We start from the raw sequence: 11,860 nt of genomic DNA, 5'->3' as shown, positions 1-11,860 counted from the left end.
TGACCAAAGACATTGGTAAAATTCCAGAAAAGTGCATTAAAGGAGATCCCTAGGCATATATACACTATGATATGTGTAGGGCAGGGACTGCGGTCATGTCTTTGGTGTTCGTTGTATCCATGTGTCATGTCCTTCACTGTTTAACGCTCCAGGTAGTATGGGATTCTCTACCAAATCATTGACAATTGTACTATAAAACCATTCTTAATGGAGCTGGAATTCTGTGCATACATAACATAGCGATAGATGATGCAGCTACTTCGGGCGAATTGAGTTGGCCCCATTCCCTTAGCTACTGGGTGACAATTACCTGTGCAGTACTACTCTCTCCATAGAGTCTAATATCACATGCTTCTATTATTAGATGTTATGAACTGCAGCAGGGAATTGCATATACAGACCTTAGATTGGTAACGTTAGGGTTAACCTAGTCAGTGGTTTCTGTTTCTAAGTGACAAGGTTGTAAAAGCCGAAATTGAATTTCTCAGCTTCCTCTTTTTGTAACTAGCCCAATTCAGTGTTATAAGTGATAACATCACCATTTATCCGATCAATGTAGTACTAGAACGTGTGCAGTCAGTTTACCTGTGCGAGGTAAGTTACAGGAACCTCTTATTCTAGGGAACCCCAAAACTTGTTTTCTGCAGGTGGATGGAGCAGGGTGTTTTGCATCTCAGGAAATTAAGACGTAACTGAGTGTCACATCCTGCCTGAACATCACAGCCAAATCTGCCAGATATTTGCCACTACAATAAGCATACGGACTGAAAAACACACATGGGATCTCGAGTCACTGCTGTGTGGTATGTACAATGTATGATCCTAACAATAACCGATGTCTGTAATGGCAAGGAGTAATACATTCACATGTGCATTGATACTGTCGAGTATCAAGTCAGCCCACAAAATGGCTTCCCACGGTATGCACAGTCAGGTACAAACATGCTGTAGCTTTCAGCAACCAGCAAGGATATAGCCATTGGTTAGGGGACATATGGCGCATTAAAGGGGTTGTCTAGACTTAAATAAAGACTAAAGGGGTCTTAGTAAGTGCCAGCATTGGTAAGATATGCTGTTTTTGCAGAACGATGTGATGGAAGGAGTAGAAACCCCCACTGATCACAAAAGTGAAGAAGCTAAGGCACTTTTTTGGCATACAAACCTTCACAAGACTTGGATGGTAATAATGTAAAAATAATCCCGACAGACTCCATTTTGTTTTATTAGACTCAGATACATTTTCATGCCGACAAATCTTTTTGCAGTGGTCAATGGTCTTTGTTTTCTCATTTTTTGTTCTGTTTCTTCGCAGAGTAATTCTGCTCCCTTCTTCCCAAGACCCTGCACTAGTTATAATACAGTTTGATACGGTTCCTGTCATCTGCCGTACCTAGCCCTATGTTTCTGTAGTCAAATGTGTGGTCACTACTGAAGGCCTTCAATTAGCAATGTGCAGGTGAGATTTGTTATTAACATAACAATTTTACCATAGACTGCAAAAATATAGCATTGCAGTTTAGAGTATAAGCAATGTAATGTTGAAACCCACAAAATTTTAAAATGTTTTTTCAAATATAAACAGGGCCCTTCCCCATTTTACACTTTAAAATGAATAAACAAATTAAATTAAAGATTGGTTACGGCAGCATTCAAAAATGTTCATACTAATAAAGTAGAAAAATATTTATACCATATGGTGAACACCATCTGGTATCACATGTTTCCCAAAATGGTTTCAATAAAAACTACGTCTTACCCCACAAGAAAAAAGTAAACAAACAGCTTTTACACAGCCACTTTTTTTTTTTTTTTTTAAAGGCATTAAAATATAGTGAAAATTAAACAAATTTGGTATGGCTGTATTTATATTGACATGCAGAATTAAGGTGACATGTCAATTTTACAGCTCAGTGAATTCTGTAAACAAAAACCCCTGAAAAGACCCCATAGTATAATAGTTGGAGACCCAGGGGAGGATACAAACATAAAAAAACACTGTTACTTACTTCTCCCTGTCTCCAGTGCACTCCTCGTTGATGTCAGCCATCTTCAATGATGGACCAGATGTCACTTGAGCCGGAGCTTGCATTGTGATGCATAATGACAACAGCCCGGCCCACGTGACAATTGGGACATCACATAAGTAGACCTGAAGCCTTCCGGAGCCAGGAAAGGTAAGTAACAGGGTTTTTTTAATGTTCCCTCACCTCCCCTGGGCCTCCAATCATTATACTCGGGTGTCTGAAAAGATCCCTCCGAGTATAACGATAGTATTTGTGGGATTCATGGGCCCGTGGCCTCACTTACCGATCCTTACTCCTGCTCACAGCCGTCTCCGCAGAAGTGGAAGTGCAGACGGCCGTGAGCAGAAGTCAGGATCTGTAAGTAAATAGGGCCCTGTACCTGCCGGAGTTACTTCGGTGGATTATGGCCTATTAAAAAAAAAAAAAAAAATTTGCAGCGGTAGCAGCTGCCACCAGGCCCCCTAATATCCCAGGCCCTGTAGCACCCTCTACCGCAGCTACCCCGCTAGTTACGCCCCTGCATTTAATATTCTCTACCTCTGTGTTTGGGCGACTTTCTTACTGGCTTTTTTTATAGCGTTCACTGTGCAACCACAATAACATGTCTACTGTATTCTATGGGTCGGTATGATTCTGGGGATACCAAATTTATATATTTTTTTATGTTTTAGCTCCTTTAAAAAATTCAAAACATTAAATAAAAAAAAAAAAACTGTATTGCAGTCCATTGGAAATTTTCTGCATAGCTATTGAGGCTGGTCATAGACCAGCCTCAATGGCTATAATACAGTGACAAGCCTTCAGAAGGCTTCTGGCTGTCATAGTAACAAGATGGCTCCAGTGATTTTCCTGCACTGCTGTACAATACAGTGGAGACCCGGTAGCTATATGGCTCTGCAGCAGAGTGGCCACCTTCTTTAAAGACCTGACTTTTGCTGTAATAGTATGGCGGATATCAGGAAGGGGTTCAAAAATGGCACCACTGTGTTTTTTGGTCATTTGGGAATTTTTCCAGCCTCGAAGTACATTATCCAGAATATTAAATGGTGCCATTAGGAAGTTCAATTTGTTGCTTAAAAACAAGTCCTGAACAGAAATTTTCTTAAAAAGTCATGGCTTTTGGAATATGATGTGTAAAACAAATAGCTAACAATCAGATTCATCAGTGATACTGTGCTGCAGGCTATACAAAAGTTTTATCAGCGGAGCTGAGACAGATTATATGTATGGTAATATGTTGTCTTCAGCATGTTTAGTTGGTCTATGAGTTAGCCATAGTTCACATTAGCAAGCAGTTGTGTGTTCAGAGAGGGTCATTCATAAACACAGGCACTAGTTATACAATATGATCTTTCTATTGAGATATACGATTATGAATTAATAGTGCCCATGTGAGGACAGATTGCAGATAGTGATAGCTATCATGAGTCACAGTTGCTGCTAATTTTAGTGCTGTGTGCATGCACAGATTTGTATTATGATGGTAAAATCATGAGCCATTATAATAGTCGACCATCAGATTTATCAGTGATACTCTGCTGCAAATTATAGAGTTAAGTATAAGTTTTATCAGCGGAATTGTATCATATGTGTGTCTGCCTGTAATTACATATATACATTACAGTGTTATTTCTCACTTCTAGTGGACTGTGTTCCTTATTAAAAGTTAAGTTTTGGAGGTTTTTCCTTCATTTTTCTTTTGCAATATGGATATTAAAAACTAAAAAAGATCTGAGACAGCAAGCTGTTATATCACATATGGAACAGAAGTTCAAATCTTTGTGGAGCTCAGGAACAACAGCCAGTTAGTGCAGACTACAAGTGTGAATGCTTACTATGTCTTGTTTTTTTACTTCTAAATATATAGACTCTTTTGAGGCGTCTGATCTAAAACTCTATCTTGTGTCAAGGTTGCTGAGGACTCCACACTGTTTAATGTTATTGGCCGACTTCCGCAACCTTGTATCAAAGTCAAGGCCCTGTTGAAGCAGACACGGGAAAGCCAGGTGATAAAGCCTAGCAAAAGTCTTGGGCTTCTCCCGATAGTACTATGAAGAAAGACAGCTCATTATGATTCTGTGTGGGCTACCACTGATTGAACGCTTGCACTGCATGGGAAACTTACCTCTCCAAGGATTGAGGAGGTTTCCTCCAGGTACTCCGGTTTCCTCTCACATTGCAAAGATATACTGATAAGGAGTGTAGATTTTGAGCCCTATATGGGACAGTGACCACAATATCTGTAAAAATGCTGCAGAATATGATGTTGCTCTACAAATAAGCTAAATACATAAATGAAGGCTGGATAGTGTATTTTCCCAGCTAGAGGAGCATAGGCTGAAACACTTTATTAAGGACTTTGTCGCAGCTTCACTATCTGACTTACTGACCACAGAAACCCAGGGGAAGACCAGGAGACCAAATTGGCTTGGAAGGAGGAAGCAGGTTGTGCTTTTAGGTACCTGCACACCACTGAGTTGCTATTCACGTACACAGACTTCATCATACTGTTCCTACTGCAGATAGACAGGAGTATGGAAGGACTGGTGGTGTTACTGACCGAGACACAAGACTGGCTAGAGAGGGTGATAGTCCATGCGAACTGGGGCCTCTGCAAGAGATAACCATAGCTTGCCAAAGCTGGAGTTGATGGTGGTAGTGTTGGCAGTGACTGAGAACTTTTAGACATTTTTGTGGGCACCGAGTTCACACTGGTGACTGACAATAACCCTCCAGTGCATCTTAAAACTGGGGAACTGGAGTAGCAAGTACTCATGGATTATAAGGCAAGGTGCGAAAACAACAGTGTAGATGCCCTGTCCTGAAACTCTGTGGAGGCACCAAGTGAGATAGCAGATGAGGACCTGGGGAGGACAATATCCTTGATTTTGCTCAGGCATTGTATGCTAGTGTGGGTATTTAACAACACAGTGACAACAACTATTGGATACTTTCTATTTTTGCTGATGTTCAGATAGAATGGATGATGCCCACAAGAAATGATGATGCATACAAGCAGCCAAAGTCCTGGATGCCGCAGACCTGGATAGGAGACCACTGGCAGCAAGTGCTAGAGATGTATGACTTTGTGGCCCAGCTAAATTTTCCATCACTGTCAGTCAACTGTAAGTTGAGAGAGCTGCCAGTCCATTTCGGTGATTACAGTCATGGCCAAAAGTTTTGAGAATGACAAAAATCTTCTATTGTCACATGATCTGCTGCCCTCTGGTTTTCTGTGTGTTTGTCAGATGTTTTTATCACATACAGAAATATAATTGCAATCATATTGTGAGTAATAAAAGCTTATATTGACAGTTAGAATGAGTTAATGCAGCGTTGCAATATTTGCAGTGTTGACCCTTCTTCTTCAGGACCTCTGTAATTCTCCCTGGCATGCTCTCAATCAACTTCTGGACCAAATCCTGACTGATAGCAGTCCATTCTTGCACAATCAATGCTTGCATTTTGTCAGAATTTGTAGGTTTTTGTTTGTCCACCCGTCTCTTGATGATTGATCACAAGTTCTCAATGGGATTAAGATCTGGGGAGTTTCCAGGCCATGGACCCAAAATCTCTATGTTTTGTTCCCTGAGCCATTTAGTTATCACCTTTGCTTTATGGCAAGGTGCTCCATCATGCTGGAAAAGGCACTGTTGATCACCAAACTGCTCTTGGACGGTTGGGAGAAGTTGATCTTGGAGGACATTCTGGTACCAGTCTTTATTCATGGCTGTGTTTTTAGGCAAGACTGTGAGAGAGCCGATTCCCTTAGCTGAGAAGCAACCCCACACATGAATGGTTTCAGGATGCTTTACAGTTGGCATGAGACAAGACTGGTGGTAGCGCTCACCTCGTCTTCTCCGAATAAGCTGTTTTCCAGATGTCCCAAACAATTGAAAAGGGGATTCATCAGAGAAAATGACTTTACCCCAGTCCTCAGCAGTCCACTCCCTGTACCTTTTGCAGAATATCAGTCTGTCCCTGATGTTTTTTCTGGAGAAAAGTGGCTTCTTTGCTGCCCTCCTTGAGACCAGGCCTTGCTCCAAGAGTCTCCGCCTCACAGTGCGTGCAGATGCACTCACACCTGCCTGCTGCCATTCCTGAGCAAGCTCTGCACCTGGTAGCCCGATCCCGCAGCTGAAACACTTTTAAGAGACGGTCCTGGTGCTTGCTGGTCTTTCTTGGGCGCCCTGGAGCCTTTTTGCCAACAATGGAACCTCTCTCCTTGAAGTTCTTGATGATGCGATAGATTGTTGACTGAGGTGCAATCTTTCTAGCTGCGATACTCTTCCATGTTAGGCCATTTTTGTGCAGTGCAATGATGACTGCACGTGTTTCTTTAGAGGTAACCATGGTTAACAGAAGAGAAACAATGATGCCAAGCACCAGCCTCCTTTTAAAGTGTCCAGTGATGTCATTCTTACTTAATCATGACAGATTGATCTCCAGCCCTGTCCTCATCAACACCCACACCTGTGTTAATTGAGCAATCACTGAAACAATGTTAGCTGGTCCTTTTAAGGCAGGGCTGCAATGATGTTGAAATGTGTTTTGGGGGATAAAGTTCATTTTCTAGACAAATATTGACTTTGCAAGTAATTGCTGTTAAGCTGATCACTCTTTATAACATTCTGGAATATATGCAAATTGCCATTAGAACAACTGAAGCAGTAGACTTTGTAAAAATTAATATTTGTATCATTCTCAAAACTTTTGGCCATGACTGTACTTGCTGGTGAGAAACTGTTTTGCCTAAGGGGATGGAAAGCTGTAGTGGAAATGGGAGTCTGCCCCATATGTGGTGGTGCAGCTGCTTAACTGAAAGGCACCGAAGTACAAAGTGCAGCCTAGTAGAGGCTTGGGAGCTGCTCAGGAGGAGCACCGCAACTTATTAAATCCCTACTCTTTTGTGGTATGAGGAGCTTCCACATCACGTGGCTCCCCTGCCACTAACAAACCTATGAGAACAAAAACAATTTGGGAGGAGCTCTGGAAGAAGCAACTCTGGGAGGGCAAGACAAAGACATCAGTCAAGGTATATTAGAACTGGTGTGCAGGCAGCAAGTAAGACGGTTGAAGAGCTTCCGAAGAGGTCAGCTGAGGTAGACTAGCTTGGCCAGTCCTGTAGGAAAAGGAGAACCACAGTAAAATTCAGCAACCTGGTGTTTGAAGCTGCATCAAATGAGAACATAGCCATACGATAGTATACCATAGTATATCAGATTTGAGATTGTTCCTTTAAATCACAGAGCCAAGACTCTCTGTCCAGCCATGACATCAAGGTTGGAGTCTATCCAAAAAGGTTCATGCTAGTGAATCTATTGGGAATGTTAGATATTAAGTGTTTTAGTATGTCTTACTTGTCTCAGCTGTTACATGTGTTTTCTAGAATTCCATCTCTATAAGATATTTTCATGCTAATAGCTGTGTGTAAATGTTATCTATTATCAGCTTACTGTTCTGCTGGCAATGGTATTAGGTTCTGATAGAAGGTAGACACTCTGGAACCAAGCCACGGGACAGGCAGTTTCATATAATGGAAGTATTAGGGATTTAAATATGTGTCTCAGCCAAGTATTGAACAAATTGAAGGTCAAAACCTACACTTTCTAAGGGGGCGTTCACACTACCGTTGGTGTCCGTTATGAAGGTGTCCGTTTAAAAGAAAAAAAACGGACACCTATCATAACGGACATTAACGGACACTAACGCTAGGTTCACACCTGCGTTCTACTCTCCGTTCTGTGCTTTCCGTCTTCTGCATGCCAGAAGACGGAAAGCACAGACCGGGTCCGGCCGTGAGCGGCGGTGAGCGTTTTATGCTCTCCGCCGCGAAACCGGATTTTTTAATCCGGACACAGAGTACTGCATGTCCGACTCTGTGTCCGGATTAAAAAACCCGGTTTTGCGGCAGAGAGCATAAAACGCTCACCGCCGCTCACGGCCGGACATCTTTCTCACCCATTCAAATGAATGGGTGAGAGAGACTCCTGCAGGTTTCCGTCTGCTGCTCTGTTTTATGTAGGAAACGGAAACCTGCAGAACGGAGACCACAACGCTGATGTTAATGTGTCCGTCTTTTTAACTGATCCATTTAATGGATCAGTTAAAAAAAACGGACACATTAGTATCAGTTAGTGTCTGTTTTTTATACTGTCCGTTTTTTTCTTTTTTGCTGTTTATGCTTTCTTAGCATGTGCAGACAATAAACGGACAGAAAATAACAGACTGTAACTGATGGCCATCAGTTACTGTCCGTTATATGTCCGTTGCCCATAGACCTCAATGTTAAAAAAAAAACGGACACTTTCTGTCCGTTTTTTTCAAATGGACAAAAAAATCCTGCATGTGTGATTTCTCTGTCCGCTTGAAAAAACGGACATGGTTGTTAACGGACCCTTAAGGACACAAACGGACACAAACTGACAACAGATGAAATCCCATTGAAGTGAATGGAAATTGTAACGGACACAGCTAGTGTCCGTTGCTAAAATCTTGAACGGACAGTAGCAACGGACACTGCAATCGGACACCAACGGTAGTGTGAACGCCCCCTAACGCTAGGTTCACAATAGCGTTCGGGTTTCTGTCCTTTGTATTCACTTGGGGACCCGAAAAACGGAAATCCTATCCGATTAAAAAAAGTGGTTGCCTTACAGATCTTATACAGATTTTATACTGAAATTGGTGCAGAGAAAAGTCCAGCTTACATGTAGAATAGGAGATATTGAAGTGTTGCTTTGACAGACTTGTAAGGCAGTAAGTGGATGCATGGCGCAGAATAAAAACCACTGTGACTTAGTTACTCAGCAAGGTAGTCATGGCGATAGAGACACTAGACATGTCATTAACTCTTTAGCAACTAATTTGGAGTACAACTGGTAGCGTCTCGGCATAGTGTCAGTGTCTGAGGTCTGTAAGACCATATTTAGTCTCCCGTTTTAGTGACAAGAGCCCGACTTTTATCTACTAGGTACCACCCAAAACATGTGACTGTACATTATATGAGCTCAATTTTTGCCATCTGACCAACCTGGATGATTCTGAGAGTGATTGGGAGAAGGTGCTGTACTCAGATGAGACACAAATTGAGCTCTTTGGCATTAACTCAACTCGCCGTGTTAGGAGGAAGAGAAATGCTGCCTATGACCCAAAGAACACCATGCCCACTGTCAAGCATGGAGGTGGAAACATTATGTTTTGGGGGTGTTTCTCTGCTTAGGGTACAGGACTATTTCTCCTCAGAGAATGGATGGAGCCATGTACAGTAAAATCCTGAGTGACAACTTTCTTCCCTCCTCCAGGACATTAAAAATGGGTCGTTGCTGGGTCTTCCAGGAGGACAATGACCCAAAACATACAGCCAAGGCAACAAAGGAGTGGCTCAAAAAGAAACACACTAACGTCATGGAGTGGCCTAGCCAGTCTCCAGACCTTAATTCCATAGAAAAGTTATGGAGGGAGATGAAGGTCCGAGTTGCCAAGCGACAGCCTCAAAATCTTAAAGGGGCTCTTTCAGCAAAATCATGCTGATAGAGCCCCACATATGCGGGAATAGCCTTTAAAAAGGCTATTCAGGCACCGCTAAAGTTATATTAAACTACCCCGCAGTTTTAAAATAATACCTTAAAAAAGAATGTGATCAACTTTACCGATCGTGCACAGTGGGCGGGCATTCAGGGTCCACCGTCTTCTCCATCCACGCTTCCTCTTCCTGCGATGTCCTTGGGTCCCGTCTTCCTCTGGCGCTCGCGAACTGACATTGCTAAAAAAAATGGCGTGGGTGCATGCGCAGAAGCCGTAGTAGAAGCCGCATGCTACTGCGCATGCGCCCAGGCCTAAGACGGCGGACCCTGAATGCCCGCCCACCGTGCACGATGGTTAAGTTGATCACATTCTTTTTTAGGGTATTATTTTAAAACTGGGGGGTAGTTTTAATCACGCATATGTGGGGCTCTATCAGCATGATTTTGCTGATAGAGCCCCTTTAATGATTTAGAGATGATTTGCAAAGAGGAGTGAACCAAAATTCCTCCTAACCAAACGTCTGACTGCTGTGCGTGCCAACAAGGGTTTTCACACCAAGTATTAAGTCTTGTTTGCCAGAGGGATCAAATACTTATTTCTCTATGGAAAATGCAAATAAATGTATAAAACTTATACAATGTGATTTTCTGGATTTTATTTTTGATATTCTATCTCTCACTGTTAAACTTAACCTACCCTTAAAATTATAGACTGTTCATGTCTTTGTCAGTGGGCAAACTTACAAAATCAGCAAGGGGTCAAATAATTATTTCCTTCATTGTATGTATGAGGGCAACTATTTTATATAAGGGGGCTATTATAATGCGGGACTGTTATATATAATGTGTGGGCAATTATAAGAGAGGAACTATTATATATAAGGGGCTATTATAAGAGGGAACTATTATATATAAGGTCAGCTGTTATAAGAAGGAGACTTATACAAGGGGCTATTATGTATAAGAGAGGAAATACTATATTTAAGGAGGCTATTATAGGAGAGGGACTACTATATATCAGGTGGATTGTTATAAGAGGGAGACTGATATATATATATATATATATATATATATATGGAAGAAACTTAAATATAAAGGGGCTATTATAAGAGGAAATGATTATATATCTGGGGGACTATTATAAGGGATAAACATATATAAGGCATACATATTTATATAATCTAGAGGTGGCTATTATAATTTGTTCGTAAGAGGAAAGCTTTATGAGGGTGTATGGGGGGTGGTTGTTCGTTTTTGGGGTGCAGAAAGGGGGCATTATTAAAGGGTCTGCCACCATATGATGGTGGTGTTGCTATATGAGTAATTTTAATTTTGCCCAGGGCCACAGTCTGTCTAAAGAGACAGTATCTAAAATAGAGCTGGTACTTGAATTGAGTTAAATGGATACTCTCTGTCATAAACCACTATTGCCATGCACACTATAAGCATGTAGTAAGCTAGTAGGGCGATTAGAGTGTTGACTTAGTTGTCACAGATATCCTGGAGAAATTATATATTTTTTTCTTTTTATTTTAGTAGATTTTTATTAAAGTCAATATTTCACTTGAACAGAACATATTAAAAAACAACAAGAAAAAAAAGGGTAGACAGAATAGAAAATAGTCATCCCATTGTGGCTGCAGAGCTTGAGGGCTTGTGTCTAAAGGGCCACATTAAACTTCTTAAGTTCTCCATTAAATATTGTACATGTGATGTACTGGGAAACTGAAAAAAAATTATTAAGACTATGTGTGTGTGTGTGTGGGGGGGATGGGGGTTAGTTTTGTTGGATTTTGTAGAGCCTAGTGCAACCACTGAAAAAACACTAAGGGCATGCTGTGGTTGAGGATAGTCTCACCTGAACCCACAATGTCTTATAGCTTTAGGTAAATGTCAGCAGCCTGCTTGGAAGCACCAACCTGACCTAAATGCCCAGGAGAATGTGAGTGTTCTTCATGCCTGGTTCACATCTGCATTCGGGTCATTCCGTTCCCCTATTCGCATGAAATATGCTTGCAGGACTTTTCTCTCTGCATTTGTCGTGCTCAAACCAAGCAGAAACCCTGCAGCCCCCATTATAGTCTATGTGGTCCACCGGTTTCCTAGGGTAATTGGTTTTTTTATGCAGATAGGTTTCCGTTCGGGGGGTCCCAAAGCGGACTCCCTGAACGGAAACCAAATGCGGATGTGAACCGGACCTCAGGTGTTTACTGTTCAAGATACTGTACCTAATTAGAGTGAGTCACCAGTAAGCTTTACAGAGGCTGCAGCCATCACACTTGGGCAGCACAATAAGTGACCACCAAGAAT

Source organism: Leptodactylus fuscus, chromosome 6 (genome assembly GCF_031893055.1).
Source record: "Leptodactylus fuscus isolate aLepFus1 chromosome 6, aLepFus1.hap2, whole genome shotgun sequence".
Taxonomy (NCBI): domain Eukaryota; kingdom Metazoa; phylum Chordata; class Amphibia; order Anura; family Leptodactylidae; genus Leptodactylus; species Leptodactylus fuscus.
The sequence above is the reverse complement of the archived record's forward strand: the minus strand, read 5'-3'. Positions refer to the sequence as shown.